General features: G+C 37.6%; 1 non-coding gene across 1 annotated transcript; it reads right to left on the minus strand.

Moving 5' to 3' along the window:
- Positions 1 to 6,009: 6,009 nt before the first annotated feature.
- On the minus strand, positions 6,010 to 6,082 carry TRNAF-GAA (transfer RNA phenylalanine (anticodon GAA)). The gene has a single exon. It is a non-coding gene; the product is annotated as a tRNA-Phe (tRNA).
- Between the last annotated feature and the right edge of the window lie 1,037 nt (positions 6,083 to 7,119).

Here is a 7,119-nt window from a genome sequence, read left to right on the forward strand (position 1 = left end):
CAAAAAAACCCCAAATCCAGGGCCGTCGAGTTGATTCTGACTCATAGCAGCCCTATAGGACAGAGTACAACTGCCCCATAGAGTTCACCTATGCTTTATATATTCATAGGGCAGGAGAGAAGAGTAATCCACAAATCCCTTAAGTACAGAAATTACAAATTCTCTCAGTTTTCACATAACCTTGGTTTCCTGGAAGCACCAAGTTTTTAAAGAAATAAACAATACTCTTTTCCCAGAGGAAAGATTCTGACTTTCCTCCTTGGAAAGTTAGTCTTTACCTCACCCCAAAACTTGCCCATTTGTTCCCAGAATCACTTTACAGTCTTTTTCGAGGTTTAGGTCAAGACTAATGAACTATCTAGGATCATACTCTAAACAGTATATCCTAATGTGCTTTAATTCATCAAGATAATTATCCTCTTCCTTTGGATGTGGCAACAAACAGTGAACAAAGACATGAAGAAGAAAGAGAAAGAAGAGGAAGAGGAGAAAGAATCTGAGAAGAAGCAGTGGCTCACATTGGTAGACAAGGTGCATCATTAAAAGGCAAGCACAGAGATGCAGAAGATTAAACCCAGGATCATTTGCATTGCCATGATTATGGTACGTTCTCACAGGTCTTCAAATTCTCTCCAACCGTTTTCTTCCTAAGGCTGTAATAAAAATGTCCAAGACAATGCAGAGGGATACAAAGAAGAATAGCATTTGTGTTGCTTCCAGAAAAAATAAGTGCAGGTAGGGATAAAATCTCAACATTTAGCAAGTAATGAAGTCCTCCACGTCTAGCTATATGGTCAGAAGCCTGTAGTGCTTTCTCCAGGGACCGCCTCTCTGGTTGTTAAAATCTAAAGAGATACAAGGCAAAGACAGGAGGAAGAGAAATGACCCGATGGATGACGGCACCTCTTTCAAACAAAATATTCTTGCCAACAAGGAGAATTCAAGGAAAACTATCTGAACACATGAAATATGTAACCAATTGACCACATACAACCAAAAAAAAAAAAAAAAAACCCATTACCATCAATTCAGTTCTGACTCATAAAGAACCTATAGGACAGAGAAGAGCCCCCACAGGATTACCAAGGAGTGGCTAGTGTATTGTAACCAGCATATAGGATCCTAAAAGAGGAGCTAAGGAAACCCTGCATAAGTGGGCATGGGTACCTCAGTTGGTAGATCATCAGATTTTTAATTTGAAGGTCCAGGGTTCAAGTCCCTATTCAGGCTTTGAACTTCATTATTTCACATAGCAGCCTTTCATTTTACTCTAGTTTCTTCCCTTAGAAGCTCTGTTTCTTCACTCCTCTCTTCCCTCTCTATGCTCTACAGGAATCTGAATAAAATCAGAACAGAAGAAGAAATGGTAGCCATTCCTAAGTGTATGTTTAAGTCTTTAATTCAAATTTGTAGATAAACATCAGCCTGAGACCAGAAGAACTAGATGGTGCCCGGCTACAACTAATGACTGCCCTGACAACGAACACAAGAGAGAACCCCCGAGGGAGCAGGAGAGCAGTGGGATGTAGACCTCAAATTCTTGTCAAAAATCTAGACTTAATGGTCTGACTGAGACTAGAAGGACCCCAGAGGTCATGGTCCCCAGACCTTCTGTTAGCCCAAGACAGGAACCATTCCCAAAGCCAACTCTTCAGACAGGGATTGGACTGGATTAGAAGGTAGAAAATGATACGGGTGAGGAGTGAGCTTTGTGGATCAAGTGGACACATGAGACTATGTGGGCACCTCCTGTCTGAAGGGGAGATGAGAAGGCAGAGGGGGACAGAAACTGGCTGAATAGACATGGAAATACAGGGTGGAGAGAAGGAGTATGCTGTCTCATTAGGGGGAGAGCAACAAGGAGTATATAGTAAACAAACAAACAAAAAAAACCAAAAAATATAGTAAGAAGTATATAAATATTTATGTGAGAGACTAACTTGATTTGTAAACTTTCACTTAAAGCACAGTAAAAAACTTTTTAAAGAAAACTGTAGATAAGTAAAAACAGGTGCATATGGTTCTCATTTAGCTTTCCTTTAGTGCAAGAAAAGGCTGGAAGTGTTTTCCATGATTAAAAGCTGTACGTGCAGCATGTAAAGGTGATTGTGATGAACAATTTGTTGGAGTAGGGTTGGCTCAATCATTTCAAAGTGAGGGCAAATTTACCTAATATTAAAGGGTAAAAGGGGTTGTCTTGAAGCCAAACTTTTGTAACCTGAAGACTGCCTGTATAAGCTGTCTACAAAGAACTCCTTTTGTATATGTAACTATATAGTTAGGTAGAAATTAAATAAAATTTTAAGAAAGATATATCACACAAACATTAATCAAAAGAAAACACAAGTGGCTATATTTATATCAAATAATGAAAAATTTGGAAAAAAATTAACAGGGACAGAGATAGACATCACTTAATGATAAAAGGATCAATCCCAAAAGGAATGGGAAGTCACCAACTTACAAAAGAGTTCCATTCTAACAACTCCTTCCTGGTCGGTTCTGTTGTAAGTCAAATATCTCATTTCTTCTTTTTAGTTTTCATTATTATTGCTTTTTATTATCAGTATCTTTTAAATCCAAGTTTTATTTGTCTTAGGAGGTTGGAAAACTTGCATACAAACCTACAGATATGATGACAGTAACAAATTACACAATGTATTACATAATACTAATGATAAGGAAAAAAAACTGTAGTGTGTTTCGTTGTAACACTAACATGACATAAGTTGGGACTACCCGAATAACAGTGGTTAATGTGTGTGTACCAAACAACACAGCTGCAAAATAAGTGAAGAAAAAGCTGATTGAATTGAAAGGAGCTGTAGACAAATCCACAATTATAGCTGGAGACTTCAACACCTATCTCTATATAATTGAAGAGCAACTAAACAGAAAATCAGCGAAGATATACCAGGACTACAAAACTCCATCATCCAACAGGCCTAATCAATCTTTCCATAACATTTCACCAAACAAGAGCAGAATACACATTGTTCGCAAGTCGCCATGGAACATGTATCGAGATAGAGCATATACTATGGGCCAACAAAAAAACCTCAATAAATTTAAAAGAATTGAATCATACAAAGTGTGTTCTCTGACCACAATAGAATCAAACTAGAAATCAGTCACAGAAACATAAAACAAATCTTCCGAGTTGGAAACTAAGCCACGTACTTTTATATAATCTATATGTCAAAGAGGAAGTCTCTCTCTAGGATATTAAAACAAAAATTCAACATGTCAAAATTTGTGGGACAAACTAAAGCAGTACTGAGATTTTTATAGCACTAAATGCATACTGAAGAAAAGAAAAAAGCCTCATGTCAATTAACTAAGCTTTCACTTGAAGAAAAAAAGAAAAAAACAAACAGTGAGTGGCTATGAGTCTCTATAACTCTGCTATGAGTCGGAATCAACAGCACTGGGTTTCACTTGAAGAACCAAAAAAAAAAAAAAAGAGAGAGAGAGAGAAACAGAAGAGCAAAGTAAACTCAAATCAAGCAGAAGTAAGGAAATAGTAAAATAAGAGCAGAAATAAATTGAAAGTAAACCAATGAAACAATAAGTAGTTTCTTTGAAAAGATGAATAAAATTAACAAACCTCTAGCAAGACTGACAAAAACAAACAAACCAAAAAAAGGAGAAAAACACATAGTAACAGAATCAGGAATGAAACAGGGGATATCACTATAAACTCTACAGACAATAGAAGAATAATAAGGAAATTCTATAAACAATGCTACTCACATAAATTTCACAACTTAATTGAAATGGATCAATTTGATCAATGGGTCAATGGATCAAAAAACTCAAACTGCTGCTAATCGCCCAATATGAATATGTATTTTGTATAGCACTATATTAAGGATATTTGATTTAGTAATTTTAAAACTCCTTCACCCAAAAAAAGAACCACCAGGTAAAGAAATATTAATTAGAATATTCCAATGAATATTTAAAGAGTTAACAAAAACTACACACAATCATTTCCAGAAAATAGGAGAGAATACTTCCTAATTCATTTTATGAAGCCAGTTTTACTCTCCCCACATGCAGCTCTCAACTTTCCCTACTGTTTTTTTAAAGTGCCTGGAGAGAACAAGTGACAACAGGAAAAAGAGCTAACACATGAAATGACCACATTACCTCTGTTGATAAAATGCATCCTAAAACAAATAAATAATTGACACCAGGAACAAAACCAACCCGAGGCCAATCAGACTTGAGAGCCAGGCAGTCTCTCTCCTGACTACCTGCTACGGATATTTTCTTTGAAGAAAATTGAGAAGTAATGACATTCTAGATGGGAGTGCTGGGAGCATACATCAAATTCTGTGTTCTCCTAAACACGCTTTGATTCCATAGGAATACATACAGAGATATACGTTTTTGAAACCACAAAGCATTAGAAAGTTACTGGTAGTGGACTGGAAATTCCTAGAAGTTTACTGGTCATACAAACAAGGTGTGATAATATTGTGAAGTAACAGAAGCAGCAGCGGTGCTTTACAAAGGAAGCATTCAGCATACTAGCGCTCCATTCAAATTTTATTTGTAATAGAGCCCCACTAAGGACAGTGTCCAGAGTCTATTCTTAGTAAGTCGGATATCTTTTTTTTTTTAGTTTTCATTATTTTTGCCTTTAATTGTCAGTATTTTTATAAATTTCTTCTTTATTTATATTGCATGGTTGGCATGGAAACGATAACATAACCAACATTGTAGGTACAACATATTACTAACAAGATGTACACACACACACACACACACAAAATGCGGGTGGTAAGTACGGTTCTTTATAAGTCAAATATAGCCTAAGTCGGAAACTACCTGTATCTATTTTCGGTTTTGACAGAAAAGTCATTCCCTGCTTCTTCACGTGGGTCTACCTCCTTCTGATGTTAACTGAGGTTTCCAGTAAATGTTTTATTAAAAGATTGAAAATAAGGGGGAAAATGGTGTCCGTGAGGAAATACAGGAAAACTGATATTATGGAATACCAACTGGGAATGTGTTGATTCTAGTTATTTCTTCTACTTTGGTATTAGGAAGGCTTCTAATTCCCTGACAGTCTGCGTTACTTTGCTAAGCGTCCCAGCCGCTCGTTCATCTGAAAAGACTCGGAACCTACTGCCGACCATCTCTCATTTTTAGACAGAGCACGGGTAGAGAAATCGGTGGGAGTTAAGATGGGCTTCTCTGCTTTTGCTCCATTCTTTGGCCCAGAAAACACAATACACTAAAGAAAACTGTCCGCAGCAGCCTTTCCCCATCCCTTTTTCTGCCTTTCTGTCTCTTTAATAATAGTACAAATGGGAGCCAAGGTGAACCACCTGTTAACGTGCACACTTTCAATTCGGGTGTTTGAAGTGATTCCTCTGGTATCTGGTTCTTCATTTCTCCGCTTTCTTAACGTCTTCCTTCCGTTGTCAAAGTCTCCTTAGGTGATGTAGAGAATCACAGCCTGTGAATTGAAGGCCATTCAAGGCAATCCACAGGGTTATGTTTTTTTACTTTAAAAAAAAAGTTTTTTTTTTTTTATATGTGCACGAATGGTATGGAAAATATTTGGAGAACTACATCTGTATTCCTTCAGGGGGAAAAAAAAACAATAAAATGGTTGCCGTCGAGCGGGTTTCGACGCATAGTGACAGTATAGGACACGTTAGAACTGCTCCATAGTGTTTCGGAGAATCTGCCGGTGGTCTTTTGGCTGGTAGCCGAGTTCTCAACTAGTGGACGACCTCAGGGCTCCATTCCTTGAAGTGTAAGTTTAAACAGTGTTGAAACAGAAGAAAACTCCGGAGGTGCTGGGGATCGATCCCTACACCTCTTAGAGGCTAAGCATGCTGTCTACCCTGTTTCCGGACAAGCTTTTGCTAAACTTTATTTACAGTTACTGCTACTACAATCCTAAAGCCTTGCAATGCAACTGTTGCATTAAAAAAAAAAAAAAAAGAAAGAAAAAAGCGATAATGATAATTATCCAAAGGTAAATTAACCTGCCGAAACCCGGGATTGAACCAGGGACCTTTAGATCTTCAGTCTAACGCTCTCCCAACTGAGCTATTTCGGCTGCCTGAGTGTGCTCTTTTAGTTATACATCAATGTATTGTTTACAACACATGTGCCTTTATAAATACAAATTTCATTCGGTATTATCTACTCACAAACCCGAAATTATATTAAGTCTGTTGCCATCTATGTCTGAAAAATGTGATCCAATTTTTGGAGACCGTGAATGGGTTGGTAGAGGAGGAGTGCCAGGAATGGAAGGTAAAACAAGAAGAAGATTCTCTGCTTGGTAACCTCAGGCTGTCCCACGATCCAAACACTACTCAGAAAACTAAGGAAATTCCAAATGAAATGATCGAGCCTGTTCTTTCTCTACTCTTTCAGTCCTTCTTTTTCTGTCTTGCTCTTCAGTGGCACTGAAAAGAGGATTAGAGGATTATTGAGCACATCAGTGTGGTGAAGGGCTTCATGCTTTGGAGTAGAAATGGGGAAACAGTTAAAGGCAATCCCTTGAACAATGTGTTTATTTCCATATGAATAAGTAAAAAGTGTTTTCAAAAGGAGAAAGAACGGAAATGTTGAAAATTTTAAAAAGCAGATAAGTTGCATGGTTTGCTGAGCAATTATTCTGCTTGATCATAAAACAACTTTCATTGGAGGTTTTCAAACACCATGTTGTAGAAAACATCCCATAGCACACAAAGCTGAATTAGTATCACAAGAGTATTGGCAAGTACATTTCTTACGTTCTCCTACAGAATTCCAGTTTCTTGTCTTTAGAGCTTTAAATAAAATCTTAAGGTAGTCATTTAACACCACATCAGATTCCTGAGGGAGATGCAGCCAAAGGGCTATGTGTGGGTGTGAGGGAGAGGGAGGGCAGAGAAGGGTAAGAATAAATAGATGCATCCCAATTACTTATGTTTCCTGAAATAAACACTGGCCATTAGAAGTCAATTCAAGAGGCTTCTACTTCTTGTCAAACCAGAACCAAGGCACCAAGAAGGGATTCAAACTTTCAATCTTCTGATCCATAAGCACAGGCGTTGACCAGCACACCACTGGAGCAACATACTAAAGTAGTTCAAACCTGAAACT

The sequence above is a fragment of the Loxodonta africana genome, chromosome 1, assembly GCF_030014295.1.
Source record: "Loxodonta africana isolate mLoxAfr1 chromosome 1, mLoxAfr1.hap2, whole genome shotgun sequence".
Taxonomy (NCBI): domain Eukaryota; kingdom Metazoa; phylum Chordata; class Mammalia; order Proboscidea; family Elephantidae; genus Loxodonta; species Loxodonta africana.